This window comes from Sitophilus oryzae, unplaced genomic scaffold, assembly GCF_002938485.1.
Source record: "Sitophilus oryzae breed Bouriz unplaced genomic scaffold, Soryzae_2.0 scaffold_1181_pilon_pilon, whole genome shotgun sequence".
In the NCBI taxonomy this organism is placed as follows: domain Eukaryota; kingdom Metazoa; phylum Arthropoda; class Insecta; order Coleoptera; family Curculionidae; genus Sitophilus; species Sitophilus oryzae.
This window is the reverse complement of record NW_022145817.1, coordinates 370382-386987: the sequence shown is the minus strand read 5'-3', so window position 1 is coordinate 386987 and position 16606 is coordinate 370382. Positions and strand designations below refer to the sequence as shown.

General features: G+C 29.7%; 1 long non-coding RNA gene across 2 annotated transcripts; it reads left to right on the top strand.

Moving 5' to 3' along the window:
- Positions 1 to 4981: 4981 nt before the first annotated feature.
- On the top strand, positions 4982 to 5633 carry LOC115891440. Of its 2 annotated transcripts, XR_004051852.1 has the most exons (4): positions 4982 to 5035; positions 5089 to 5313; positions 5374 to 5483; positions 5618 to 5633. It is a non-coding gene; the product is annotated as an uncharacterized LOC115891440 (long non-coding RNA). The 2 variants fall into 2 exon arrangements; XR_004051851.1 differs by lacking the exon at positions 5618 to 5633 and having other exon boundaries at positions 5374 to 5541.
- Positions 5634 to 16606: the final 10973 nt, after the last annotated feature.

The following is a 16606-nucleotide window of genomic DNA, read 5'->3' as shown; positions in this document are numbered from 1 at the left end:
TGTTTGACATAAGCCAAAAAATGTGTACTGATAAATTAATAGTAGGCATTCCAATGGATATAAAAATCCATCAATTATTTTTTGGTTATATATATATATATATATATATATATATATATATATATATATATATATATATATATATATATATATACAGGGTGTCCCAGAAATAAGTGCAGATATTTTAAATGGTAGTATAGTTCAACCCCAGAAACACGCCTATGAGGTTTTTATGATGTTGAAAATTTTATATTTTTCTTGACATTTTCGGAAAATGTTGAAAAACTTTGAGTGCCACTGTTCACTCCCCGGGAAATTCGTTTACCAGGCATAGAGAGTGTCGGAGAGAATGCAACGTTGCCACCTCTACCATATCCACATTCTGCATGTTATCTATAAATTCAATTATTTTTAGTTGCTACAGAAAAAATACGAAAATTAATTTATTCATATTAGTGTAGATTGCTCTACTAATTCTACAGAAACGCGCAATATTTAAATACTTTTTCCACTGGAGTAAACTGAAAAAATAAATCTTAACAATTATAGCTTCTTTTTCGCCATATTAGGAAATATTTTCAATCGTTTCGATAAACAATTATAACCTATAATGTTTAGTTAGAGCTTACCCTTTTAATGAAAGTGTTTTTTATCCAGCACACATATACGCAAACACATACACACCAAATATCTATTAAACTGAACATCACAAACCTATCACATGCCTATCACTTTTAAAATATTATTTAAAATTTTTCACATGATAATAATCAAACACTAAACTCATAAATACAATAAAAAATGTTAAAAAAACTTGCTTTAATAACTACTTATATCCGGGGGCTGATGGTAGACAGCCCGGGGTTTTCTTCGACATTTCTTCAAAACCGACGCAACCCCAACGACGATTTCGAAAACACTGAAGAAATTACAAATTACAAATTTTTATTTAGGAATTTTTTGACTTAGCGTCCTCTACTGGACTGATGTATTACTATTTTGGGTCAACGTTTTGGTGGTTGTATAAAGATAGATAAATCAATTTTCTAAATGTTTAATGTATGGAGTAGGGATATCCCAAAAATAAAATAAAAGTACAAGAAAGAATTAAGGGGTAATGGTGTGGATCTGGTGGCTGACTTTGAAACGAGTTTCTGCTGCATATAGTCACAAATACTACGCATGCGCACATCGTCGATGTTGCCAGATTGCAGATTATTTTGGAATTATTTTCAGAAGAAAACAAATATTGTATTTTTCAGCGTTTTTTGTCAATGTATACCGTATAATCGAAAAAAAAACGGCATCCAGTTGGCTGCGAAATGAGGATCGATGACATTTTCCATATAAAATGACAGCGATCTTCATTTCATAGTCATCGCGGACGCCACTTTTTTCGATCATACGATATTATTTTGGTATTATTTTAATATTCACACAATACGTGAAAGCTTATTATGTATTTTCATAGTCAATAAAATTAAATAGAAATAAAACTCTAATCTAATTGCTCTAGATTTATTATACTACGTTTAAAAAGTGCTTTATTAAAAATTCGCAAAATTAAGGGATGTGTCCAAGTTTCTTCTTTTTTTGAATTTTTAAATGCTGTAACACCATATCATGTTCATAATAGATTTTATAACATTCCATTAAAACTACGTAGGCCTTAAAAAGGTCTGCGTAATTATAACTGCAGAGTGAGCAGTATTAATAGGTACCTTATTTTGTATCTGCTTATATTGCATTAATTTTTCTGTAACAAGATTTTTCTATCTTACACCTAATTTATGTGATTTTCTTATTAGCATATAATATGATTTATAAACAATATTTTTCCTAATGGAAAGGATTTGCAGGTATTAAGATATCTTATAATTTATTCTCCACACCACAAAGTATAATATGTAGTAGAGGTATTAAGACTTTGAGGTATTAAGACTAAAATTATAAGAAATATCTTAATATAAATCACAAACTAACTTAAGTTTTAAGTTAGTCTAATAAGATCAGAAATGAATCTTCACCATATTATCAAGATATTGGTGTTATATAGGAAAGAAATTACAGTAAATTAAGAAAAGAATATACAGGATATTAAGTACACACAGTAACAGAAAAAAGTAACAGAAAAGGATAAAGCATAAAACTTATTTTAATCCTATCAGCATTCTTCGATAAAATATATACCTACAATGGCTGCAATAAATGTGTCATATTGATAATACCAAATAATTCTAATAGGTTTAAAACTAATAAGAAAAAATCCGTAAATGATAATTTTTAATTATAATGTAAATATATAAATAAATATATTATTATTACATTATTATATTACTTAGAACTCCGATTACAATTATAATACTTTAACTTCACAATCTCCATTATCCTTCTTACCTTAATTTTTGATATCAAGATAAATCTGAAATTATAAAATTAATTGTAGAGTTTGTAATATTATTATTACTGATTAACAGTCAAAAAACATTTGTTTTTGACTAAAAATAATTCGAAAATAAACTGCAATGTGGCAACATCGACGATGTGCGCTTGCGTAGAATGGATGATCAAATGCAGCAAATATGGGCTTCAAGGTCAGCCACCGGATCCACGCCTTTACCAATTAAGGTAAAATCAAAGAATATTCTACGTTATCTAAAATATAAAAATATGGGAAGCTCCGACAAAAATCTGACACCTGATATTAGTAGTGGGAACTATCGAATGAATACTATCGAAACATTCGATAGTTGCAATTCATTCGAATAATTCGATAGTTAGTTAGAAAACATTCGTTGAAAACTATTCGAATAAAAATTATCGAATAGATCCGTCATCTGCCTTGAAATATTGTATTCTAGTAATTCGGCAGCAAAAACCATTCATTTATAAAATTCATTCATTTATAAAATTCATTCATTTATAAAATTCATTCATTTATAAAATTCATTCATTTATGAAATTCATTTATTCGTCAGGATCGATTAAAATAAAATATTAACTGAATTTTAGTTGTCGCCCGGCGACGTAGGTTTTTTTCCGAGAAAGCGGTCGGTGGCAATGCTATGAAAGAAGCCGGCATCTTTGATTTTTCGCGGAGTCATATAGATAAGGACACATTATTTTTTTTATTGAGGTGCTAGTTTTTACACAGAAAATACATTATGAAGGGCGCTGTTGCCATATTTTTGTATTAGTTGATATTAGCAAAGAATATTATTGTTTGGCTTTAGTTAGTTAGGGATAGTATGTCTATATATTCTGCATTTTTTTTATTAATATTCTGTTGTTACACTGCAATAATACTTGTTATTTTGAATGTAGGAAAATTATTTTTAATGTTTTTAAGCAAAGACTGGTTTAATAAATAATAATAACAGTAATAATTTGTTATACCTATTAACAACAAAATTTAAAATCATTTAATATAAATATTTTTTTTAAGTAGTAGCAAAATATAAACAACAAATTAGATGTCAAAATTATTTATATTAGATCCTATTTAAAAATAATATAGTCTCTAATTATTTTGGCAACGTTGGTTTATTAAATAATAATAATTACAGAACTAATTTGTTATATTAACAACAAATTTTAAAATCATGAAATATAAACATTTATTAATTTTCTAAGCATGCAGTGTAATGGAAGGAAAATATAAATAAAAAATTAGAAATCAAAATTATTTATATTAGTTGCTTTATATTACTATTTAAAATTATATTTACTTTTACTGGCATTTACTTTAAAAATAAATGAAATATTTTTCTTCGCAAAAACTACATGTAAGAGAATTAGCATAAACAAAATATAAACATCGTTAACATTTTTTTTGAATTGGCACGTGTAAAACTTTCATTTTAATTTTCTCACCCCATAGTTTGAATTCGATAACCATTTACTTAAATATGATTATACAACCACATTACTTAAATATGATTATTAAATTCAACTAATTCATATTATTAAAACATCTAAAATACAAATATGTATTTTTAAAATTAATTGTAAGTTCATCTCATCTCTCTTAAAAATTGCTACTTCTCAAAATTTCCCATTAAAAAATAGACCATATACCATATGTATAAAATGAAATAATTGAAAGATCGGACTACGGAAAACCACACAAATTATCGGAAAAATTTTGACGTGCAGGTGGTCAAAATTTTTCCACACACAATCGTCGATAAATAAAATTAAAAAATAACTACTATTTTAGTATTATAACTATTTTAATAAACGCAAAAATAGCACAGTATTTATACGGCGAAGTTATAAAAATTTGGAAGAACCAATAATGCACTGACGCATACAAAATCCAAACGAATACTAAATTTCATTTATCAAAAGCATTCGATAGTCGTGGCTCAACGATAACCATTTAGTCGCACGGCGAGGTTGTCACATATGCTTTAGTTTACAAATGAATGAATGATTTTATTCGAATAAAACCATTCGATAGTTGAAATCATTCATTCATTAACCATTCGATAGTCTAATTCATTCGATAGTTCCCATCGCTACCTGATATCAAAGTGATAAACAAACATCGGCGCATGCGGCAGCGAGCACTTACACTTAATTTTTCAGTTCATTGCTAGATGGCCTTTACTAGGGATGCACGGCAAACAAATATTCCAGCAAAACTAAAGTGTTTTTTCTTATTCTAAATTCTAACAAATAAATAAACCTGTAAAACTGTATAAATAAAATCGGTCTTCAATTTAAAAAAAAAAAGATCGATTATACCAAAAAATCGTTTCATAAAAATCACGTCGATTTGATAAAAATCGATTCGAATCGTACATCCCTAGTATGGTGTGTAGTTTAAGGTTATGTTTAAGGTTATTCGTGGGTTATTACACTGGCACAAAAACAAAACAGAAAACAACAAAAAACAATGCAAACAATGCCAAATAAACCTGTAAAAAAGGACTTTTATTATTCAAAATGAAATATCATATAATTCAGTTTTTATACGAATATTTTTTGATTTATTTATAATGTTTTGTGTCAAAATTATGTGAGAAATGAGGTAAACAGTTTAAATGTCTTAATAAATTCGTTTTTAATTTATTAATCTTTCAGGTATCTACCTAATGGTAGGAAGAAATTAATTATGTAATGGTAGGAAAAATAATTTCACTTTAATTACGTATTAGAAAATCAGTAATCTTAAATTAGGATGCATCAATGGAGAAGAAGGCAATTCGAATCACAATACAATAATAAATCTACAAATACCAAGCAATACATTAAATCAAAAATCTCAGTAACACTGTTGTAATATTGTACTCCCTGTGGTCTTATTAAGTATAAAGTTTTGTTTTACATGAAAATAATTATCCCATTTAATTATTCATTAAATTTTAGTGTCAGCTTATTGATAGCTCGATTACCAGTCAAATAGTTTTGATGTTTTCTATACTATGAAGAAAATTTGATCTGATTAGATTAATTCAGATGTAAATTTATGTTATACGGTAAGATATTTTTAAACAAACCAAGAAAGTTCTCTTCAGACAAGTTCTGGTCTGAAATTGCAAACACTCATTAATTGAAAAAGTATATACATGTGATTTTCTATTCATAAATGATATTATTGATTTTAATCTAGGTGAATGTATCGAGTCTATAATTATGCACGAATATATTGAGAAAAATGGCAAACTAACTAAAAGTGCTAACAAATTTTCTTAGGGAAGTTATCGATATAACCTAATTATTAAAAGCGTGATAAACAAGATGTTCAAAGGTCAGAGTGCATATATTATTAAGAGTGTGTTGATAGAATTATACAACTTTAAAGAAAAATATCTTTTATTATTGCACGGTAATGCATATCGTGTAATGCATATAATAGTGTGAAATCTGATTATTACATACCAAAAGATTGGAAAATTATTAAACAGCACTTGTTGTTTTGTCTCCACAATTGATTTAGGTGACTGGGTTATTAAAATTTGAACATATTTACACACATAATATTGTGGATATGGATATCTGGAAAGCATGTTATAACCATTGTTTATTTTAGGATTTGATGAAATGATTACATAAATATACTAACAACAAATTGCAATGCATCTGTATATTAAAGACAAAGATGGAAAGAGAGTTACAGCAATATATGTATTCAAAAGAAAAATATCAAGACCATTTGTAATAGATTAAAATTAAAGGAATAAAATAATAATATGTACCATATCATCGAAAAAAAAAAAACGGCTCCAGTTGGCTGGAAAATGACGGACATGACATTTCCATATTAAATACATATAAATGACAGCGACCTTCATCATAGCCATCGTGACCGCCGTTTTTCCTCGATCATACGGTAGTTTCATGCGTAAAAAATTCTCAGATGTTCATATAAAAATTGGAGCGCTATCTAGAGTATATTTGAATATAGAAATGTTTTTTATGTATTGGAAGGGGGACTGTAGTTTTCAAATATAATAAAGAAATATTTTTTTATTTTTTTATTTGTGTAATTTTTTTTAAATTATTCTGTAGTTACGTAAATGTTTTAAAATAGGTTGCTTTTCACAATAAAGTAAATACACAGTAATTATGCTTTACTATTTCAAAACAGCACTTCTTGTTTTTTATTATCAGAGAGTTATTAATATTAGTAAATTTAGTTACATGAATATAAATGAGGAGTAAATATGTTTCAAGTTTCAAATAATTAGAGTATTTTTTTTTTTTTTTTTTTTTAATCATAAAAAATACAAGAGTTTCCTAGTTTATACACATTTAGAATATCACTTTAAATATAATTAGTATTGCCACCTTGCGATTAATGGGAAATATAACAATATGGTCGTTGAAAAAAACGGCGTCGAGCGCATGGCTATGAAATAAAGATCGCATGTCAATTTCTATTGTAAATTTCTATCGGGAGAATTCCACCGACCTTATTTTCAAGCCATTCTGGGACGCCGTTTTTTTCGACCAGTATGGTATTTCTAGGTATGGATTATGGTCCTAAATCAGGTAGTTAGGTATTTTTTTCCATTTGCTTATTGTTAATTATAACGTCGTCAAACGATAAAAAATTGACTATATTTTACTTAAATTCGTTTTAGTAATAATCAGAACATGTTTTGAATATTTAATTAGTAATAAAGCTACTAACATTGTTCAGCTTATTTTTTTTGCTATAAAGCTTTTTTGATTAAAAAAATAAGATACACTGCTAAGACGTTAAAATGCCTGAGAAATTACGATCGATGCCATTTACCATCCACTTTTACACAATTAAAATGCCATCGATTCGTCATTTCCAAGACAGAAAAAATATCCGCCGTTCTTTTCCATATGAAATGGGCGGCGGTAGGGAGAAAATTACAGATTCCTGAATATTTTATTAACGACTAAGCGACATTAATCGCATGTGCACAAAGCATGTACACTATTAGAAATCGATCTAAGTGTTCTAATATATATCGAGCTTTTTAAAATTCGAAGAAGAGTCGATCGGGATGATTTTTAAAGTTTGTAAATTTCGTTGAGTGCATATTTTTTATGTCGGTGTAATCGTATCGGTATAGGCAAATCACGATGGAGTATAGAAATCCGGAAAAGGTGGATATGCTAAGAGCATAGGTACTTCCTGGCAGGGGAAAGCGCTGTAGAAGCTCGGAGACCGGAGACTTTATTCCGAAGAGTATCCGAATTGATAAATCCCTAATGCTCGAAACTTTGTAAGTATGGTTCAGCATTTGAGGGATTCGGAAAAAGCAACGAAGAATTGCTGTAAAACGTTAAAAATTCCATACTCAGAAGAAGGAGAGCAGGTATTGGAAATGGAGGGTCGTTCATTTGAACATTATAGCCAACCAACTGGGATACTCTCTCTTATGATATCGGCACCGAATTTTCTATTTTCTGTTAAAAAAGCAGTTAACCAGTCGTAGCGTCAAATCCTTTCCTCTTTAGGGCCTATAAAAAATAAGCATAATAAACCTTGGACCACTAAAGTCTACGCATATCTTCTAAAAACATGCGTTCATTATCTCACTTAAAAAATTCTCAGACAGTCTCTTCTTCCACAATTACGCAAAACTATACAGAAAAATTTATCATAAGACTATAAGGGCCGCTAAGGACCTTTATTATAATAGAGAATCAATTGCAAGTAATGTTGCTAGGAAACATGGTCTATTGTGAATGAGTTAAGAAACAAAGCTTCTTCGTCTGGCAATATCTCTACCTCGCCTGAGAACCTTAACGATTACTTTGTAAATGTAGCGAAAAACTTAACTAATACCATATGTCCTCCTCATGATCCGCTTTCTTATCTCTCTAATGATAATGTAAACTTACACAGTTTCTTTTTTCGCCCGTAGTTCTTGAAGAGCTTCGCAGTACAATTAATACCATCAAAATAAATCCTCTTCTGGGACCGACGGGCTAACTTTAAAATGTTTTCGAATCTGCCAGAAAGCACTCTGAATCACCTAACGACTTTAATAATCATGTCGTTCCAAAATGGTATTTTCAAAATGTCTTAAAGACGGCAATAATCATTCCACTGCACAAAGGAGGAGACAAAAGATGAGGCTTCTAACTATCGCCCAATTGCACTCCTTCCAACGCTATCTAAGATCATAGAAGGGTTGGTTAAAAGAAGGCTGGTATCTTTTCTGTTTAAGTACAAAATACTTTTGAATATCAATTTGGATTTCTAAACAACAAGTCCACAAATGACTATGTTTTCCCTCCTTAATAAAGTTTACTCCAGCCTAAACAACCATCATTCTACAGCAAAAAATTTCTGTGATTTTTCTAAGGCGTTCGATTGTGTAAATCATAAGATCCTAATTAATAAACTGCAGCACTATGGGTTCAGGGGATCATCTCTCGAATGGTTTAAGTCGTATCTGAGCAACAGGAGTCAACTTGTGAGGGTGCATACCACGTTGTCTTCTAGCAAGCCAATAGAATGTGGAGCACCACAAGGCTCAGTACTAGGCCCTATTTTGTTTCTTCTTTTTATTAACATTGTTATAACATAAACATCAGTGGCAAAATATGTCTTTTGCGGACGACACTAGCTTCACTTGGAGCAACAAGGACATCGCGGCACTTCATAGGATTATATCCGATGACTTAATCACCATTAAATCTTGGTGCGATTCGAACCTCCTGAGTCTCAACATTTCTAAAACTAAGGCTTTGTCGTATAAAAAACTCGTTGCAGCGCTTTGTACTTGACAACACCCACATTGGTGTCGTAAAATCCCGTAAAATTCTTAGGGGCTTGTTGTGGACAATTCTCTGAAATGGGACATACATATCAAAGCTTTGTCAGAAAAAATTGAGCTCTGCCTGTTTTGCATTAAGGTCTGTTTCTAGGAGCTTAACTTGTCAGTGGCTTAGAACTGTTTATTATGCACTTTTTGAGTCACCTCAGGTATGCCCTTCCATTCTGGGGTACGTGTTGTGCGGCTCAATTTGACCACATTTCAAGCTCCAGAGAGCTGTTCGATATTCACTGGGACTAAACAGCAGAACTCATTACTGCGAGGCACAGAGAATTAAAAATATTGACTCTTCCTTCCTTATTTATATTTGAATCCGTTTGCCTAATACCAAAGAATATTATAGCTAATACGTAAACATGTATCAGCTTCTCAAGAAAGGCCATCTCACACTTATCCACTCAGGAACGCGGAGCAAGATCTTTATCTACCTACCCCACGCTCAGAGTTAGTTAAAAGTTCAATATTATGCAACTCGAAAAAAATGCACAATCACCTGCCATTTGAAATCAAATCCATAACATCATTTTTTCATTTCATAAAGCATTGAACTCTTATTTACTAGACAAGGCTTTCTACGCCGTAAATGAATTATATTTTGAAATCGAATTTGATCTTGAAAACACTGGTCTAATGTTTGCTATTGCTATATTTACTAAATGACATCGAAATTAATTTATTTAGAGGTCATTGATATTTTACTGCTATAAACTGGCTAAATATTTTTTTGAATATTATTTTAATTTTTTTTGTTCTTTGACTTGTAAACATTTATATATGTTTATTTTAACAATAAGACTGACAATATTATTTGTATAATGTTTTGTATTACCTTTTGTTTGTTTGTTTGTGTACCTTGTTTTTTTTACTTTGTTTGTTAGTTTACCTTTGTCCACAAATTGAAAAATTTTTTGACAATAAAGGCATTTATTTATTTATTTATTTATTTATTGCTATAGGGATATCTTTTTTTATTGTTTGGTAAGTTTTTTTTTCTTTTAGTTTATTTTGTGGAATGTGGAAAGTAGGGCTACTGGCGATCACCCACTTAAAAAAAGTAACGCACCTCTGCAGAACCTCTTGGGTGGTGTGGGATTTTGCAAGTACTTTTTTAAGTCTTTCTAGTCGATGTGGCAACAGCGGGCGGCGAACAAGCCGAGATCTGCGAGATCTCTCCCCCGCGCCGGGGATCCGCGAGATTCCCTGGCGGCTCTCAAAATGTCGTAATTTTTTTAAACTTTTCAAAGTTAAATAACTCGGTTATTTTCATTCTATTTTAAAAATGGTAAGAGAAAATATGTTTCTTTTGGCCAGATCTGCCACCCCTTAAAATATCTGCACTCATTTCTGGGGACACCCTGTATAACATATTATTAAAATGATTTTTAACTGGTGTATAGTTCAACCTTAGAAACACGCCTATGAGGTTTTTTTGCGAAAAAATGTTATATTTTTCTTGACATTTTCGGAAAATGTTGAAAAACTTTGGAGTGCCACTGTTCACTCCCCAGGAAATTCGTTTAGCGGGCACAGAGAGTGTCGGAGAGAATGCAACATTGCCACCTCCTACCATACACACATTCTGCATGTTTATCTATAAATTCAATTATTTTTTAGTTGCTACAGAAAAAAAATACGAAAATTAATTTTATTCATATTAGTGTAGATTGCTCTACTAATTCTAGAGAAACGTGCAATATTTTAAATACTTTTACAGTGGAGTAAACTGAAAAAATAAAATCTTAACAGTATAGCTTCTTTTTTGCCATATTAGGAAATATTTTCAATCGTTTCAATAAACAATTATAATAACCTTTAATGTTTAGTTAGAGCTTACCCTTTTAATGAAAGTGTTTTTATCCAGCACACATATACCCAAACACATACACACCAAATATCTATTAAACTGAACATCGCAAACCTATCACATGCCTATCACTTTTAAATATTATTAAAATTTTTTACATGATAATAATCAAACAATAAACTCATAAATACAATAAAAATGTTAAAAAAACTTGCTTTAATAACTACTTATATCCGGTGGCTGATGGTAGACAGTCCGGGGTTTTCTTCGACGTTTCTTCAAAACCGACGCAACCCCGACAACGATTTCGAAAACACTGAAGGAATTACAAATCACAAATTTTTATTTAGGAATTTGTTGACTTAGCGTTCTCTACTGGACTGATGTATTACTATTATGGGTCAACGTTTTGGTGGTTGTATAAAGATAGATAAATCAATTTTTCTAAATGTTTAATGTATGGAGTAGGGATATCCCAAAAATAAAATAAAAAGTACAAAGAAGAAATTAAGGTAAAATCAAAGAATATTCTATGTTATCTAAAAATATAAAAATGTAGGAAGCCCCGACAAAAATCTGACACCTGATATCAAAGTGATAAACAAACATCGGCGCATGCGGCAGCGAGAACTTACACTTAATTTTTTCAGTTCATTGCTAGATGGCCTTTTACTAGGGATTCACTGCAAACAAATATTCAACGAAACTTAAATGTTTCCTTTATTTATGGGTACTAACAAATAAATAAACCTGGGTAAAGGTGTGGATCCGGTGGCTGACCTTGAAGCCCATATTTGCTGTATTTGATCATCGATACTACGCAAGCGCATATCGTCGATGTTGCCAAATTGCAGTTTATTTTTATTAATTAATTTTATAATTTCAGATTTATCTTGATATCCAAAATTAAGGTAAGAAGGATAATGAAGATTGTGAAATGAAAGTATTATGAATATATAAAATTGTAATATAAATAATAACATTTATTTATATATTTACATTAAATTAAAATTATCATGTACGGATTTTTCTTATGGTTTTAAACTTATTAAATTATTTTATTTCTTTCAAGTTATTTAATTTCTAGTTATTTACAGAGCAACAATAGTTTAGTATTTCAAAACATCAGTACATATGTACTGCTGTATGAATGAAATACTGTTTTGAAATACTACCATGACGAGTCTTATGGAACAATACACGTCAATGGGAGATAGAGGTAACATTTTACCTATGTTACTAATATAATATACTTTGATTGTAATGTTTGTATCGTAATTTCTTAAAAAATATCAAGTTAGTGGATTAATAGCAATTTTAGACATATATTTTATCGAAAGAGTGTGTGTTGATAAGACTAAAATAAGCTTTATGTTTTATCTTTCTCTTTAGAAAGGAGATGGTTTGTGTCGTAGAATACATTACAGTATTTAATATCGTGTACTTTGATATTCTTTTCTTAATTTACCGTAATTTCTTGTTTCCTGTAATGCCAAATCTTGACAATATGGTGAAGGTTGAGTTTTGATCTTATTAGTTTTATACCTGTGTTTATACAAGACCAAACTAAGACCTAGTTAGTTTGTGATTTATATTAAGATCTTTCTTATAATATTTGTTATGTCTTAATCTTAATACTATATTATGCTTTGTCTGGAAAATAAATGTTAAAATATCTTAATTTTGCATATCCTATTTCATCCTTCCATTAGGAAAAATATGGTTTATAAATCATATTATGCTAAGAAAATCACATAAATTAGGTGTAAGAATAGAGAAATCTTAAGGTAGCAGCAAAATTAATGCAATATATGTATAAGCAGAATTAAACAAGATAACTGTAAATGTTGCTGAAGCTGATTCAACAATTTTAATTACAGGAGGCTATAAAGGCCTTTAAAAGGCCTCCGTAGTTCTGATGGAATGTTAAAAAAACCTATGACCATGACATGGAGCTACAGCATTAAAAATTAAAAAAAAGAAAAAACTTGGACACATCCTTTTTAATTTCCCGAATTTTAATAAAGCACTTTTTAAACGTAACAATAAAAGAACATTAATTATAGGAATAAATTTTATTTCTATTTAATTTATTGACTATGAAAGCCCACATAATAAGCGTTCACGTTTCACGTGTTGTGCAGAAATATTAAAATAATAATATCGTTGATTGAAGGAAATAACATTCATAGTTCTTTCAATCAACGATAATATAAAATAATATACCGCGCGTACTATGATTGAAAAAATTGCGTCAGCGGCTATGAAATGAAGATCGCTGTCATTTTTATATGGGAGATGTCCTCAATCGTCATTTTAGCCAACTGGACGCCGTTTTTTTTCGATAATACTGATATTGACTAAAAAAAACACTGAAAAGCACATATTTGTTTTCTACTGAAAATAATTCCAAAATAACTTGGAATCTGGCAACATCGAAGATGTGCGCATGCGTAGTGTATGTGACTATATGCAGTAAAAACTCGTTTCAAGGTCAGCCACCGGATCCACACCATTACCTAAACCTGTATAACTGTATAAATAAAACCGGTCTTCGATTTAAAAAAAAAAGATCGATTATAACAAAAAATCGTTTGATAAAAATCACGTCGATTTGATAAAAATCGATTCGAAGCGTACATCCCTAGTATGGTGTGTAGTTTAAGGTTATTCGTGGGTTATTAAACTCGCACAAAATAGAAAACAACAAAAAACAATGCAAATAATGCCAAATCAACCTGTAAAAAAGAACTTTTATTATTCAAAATGAAATATCATATAATTCAGTTGGTATACGAATATTTTTTTATTTATTTATAATGTTTTGTGTCAAAAATATGTGAGAAATGAGGTAAACAGTTTAAATGTCTTAATAAATTCGTTTTTTAATTTATTAACCTTTCAAGTATCTACTAATGGTAGGAAAAGTAATTATGTAATGGTAGGAAAAATAATTTCACTTTAATTACGTATTAGTAAATCAGTAATCTTAAATTAGGATGCATCAATGGAGAAAAAGGCAATTTAATCACAATACAATAACAGGCCTACAAATACCAAGCAATACATTAAATCAAAATCTCAGTAACACTGTTGTAATAATGTACTCCCTGTGGTCTATTAAGTATAAAGTTTTTTGTTTTACATGAAAATAATTATCCCATTTTAATTATTCATTAAATTTTAGTGTCAGCTTATTGATAGCTCGATTACCAGTCAAATAGTTTTGATGTTTTCTATACTATGAAGAAAATTTGATCTGATTAGATTAATTCAGATGTAATTCAGATGTTATACGATGCCAAGATATTTTTAAACAAACCAAAAAAGTTCTCTTCAGACAAGTTCTGGTCTGAAATTGCAAATGTTAATGAAAAGTTATACATATGGATTTTCTATTCATAAATGATATTATTGATTTTTATTCTAGGTGAATGTATCTAGTCATATATTATGCAGAATATATTGAGAAAAATAGTAAACTAACTAAAAGTGCTAACAAAATTTCTTAGGAAGTTATCGATATACCTAATTATTAGAAGCTGTAACAAATGTTCAAGAGTCAGAGTATACTTTATTAGAAGTGTGTTAGATAGAATTATACACTTTAAAAGAAAATATCTTTGTGTGCAGGTAATGCATATTGTGTAATGCATATAATATGTGAAATATATTAATACAAACTTGAAATTATTTAAGCAGCTACTTGTATGTTTTGTCTCACAATCTCATTCAGTGATGGGTTATTAAAATTGAACATATCTATACAGAATATTGCGGATATGGATATCTGGAAAGCATCGATATAACCATTTTTTATTTTTAGGATTTATGAAATGATTACATAAATATACTAACAACAAATTGCAATGCATCTGTATTTTAGAGACAAAGATGAAAGAGAGTAACAAGAATATATGTATTCAAAAGAAAAAGTATTTATCAAGACCATTTGTAATTAAAATTAAAGAATAAAATACATAAAATGTACCGTATGATCGAAAAAAAAAAAACGGCGTCAGTTGGCTGGGAAATCTATCAATGACATTTCCCACTTATAAATTTACATATAAAATGACAGCGACCGCTTCATTTTCATAGCCATCGTTGACGCCGTTTTTTTTTTTTTTTTTAATTATTTTATGTGTGAACAAATTCTCGTTTCATATAAAAATTGGAGCTCTCTATCTAGAGTATATTTAATAAATGTTTTTATGTATTGGAAGAGGACTGTAGTTTTAAAATATAATAAAGAAAATAGACTAAAAAACGTGTGTAAGTTCTTTTTAAACTATTCTGTAAGTTACGTAAATGTGTTTTAAATAGGTTGCTTTTCACAATAAAGTCAATACACAGTAGTTATGCTTTACTTTTTCAAAACACCACTCTTGTTTTTTTATTATCAACTCTCTGATTAATATTAGAATTTTAGTTACATGAATATAATAGTAGCAGATAGTATGTTTCAAGTTTCAAATAATTAGAATATGATATATGAGTACAAATAGCTTAAATATGATTGCTAATAAAATACTTAGTTTATACACATTTAGATATATCTCTTTAAATATAAATTAGTATTGCCACCATGCGATTAATGGGAAATACAATATGATCGTGAAAAAAAAAACGGCGTCAGCGATAGCTATGAAATAAATAAGCTGTCAATTTATAAAAATTTTATGGAGAATGTCACCGACCGTTATTTTCAAACCATTCTGGACGCCGTTTTTTTCGACCATACGGTATTTCTAGGTATAGAATTATGTCTCTAATATGTAGTCAGGTAATTTTTTCCATTTGCCTATTGTTAATTATAACGTCGTCAAACTATAAATTTTGCTATATTTTTTACTTAAATTTTTTAGTAATATCAGAACATGTTTTGAATAGTTTAATTAGTAATAGCTACTAACATGTTCAGTTATTTTTATTTTCTATAAAAGCTTTTTTGATAAAAAAATAAGTATACTTGCTAAGACGTTAAATTGCCTGAGAAATTACGATCGATGGCATTTACCATCCAATTTTACACTATAAAATGCCATCGATCATGTCCTAAAGTAGAAAACTTGCCGCCGTTTTTCCAATAAAATGGGCGGTGGGGAGAAAATTACAGATTCCTGTATTATATTAACGACTAACGACATTATTAATCGCATGTACACAAAGCATTGACACTATTAGAAATCGATCTAATTTCTAATAGTATCGAGCTTTTAAAATTCGAGAAAGTGATCGGAGATTATGTTTAAAGTGTTGTGAAATGTTCGTTAGTGCATATTTTTGTGTCAGTAATCGGTATCGGTATAAACAAATCGCGATGGAGTATACAATTCCGGAGAAGGATATGCTAAGAAGAGCATACTTCCTGGCAGAGGAAAGCCCTGTAGAATCTCGGAGGCTTTATTCCGAAGAGTATCCGAATAGATAAATCCCTAATGCTCGATCCTTTGTAAGTATGGTTCAGCATTTGAGGAATTCGGGAAAAGCAACGAATAATTGCTGTAAAACGTTAAAAATTCCATCA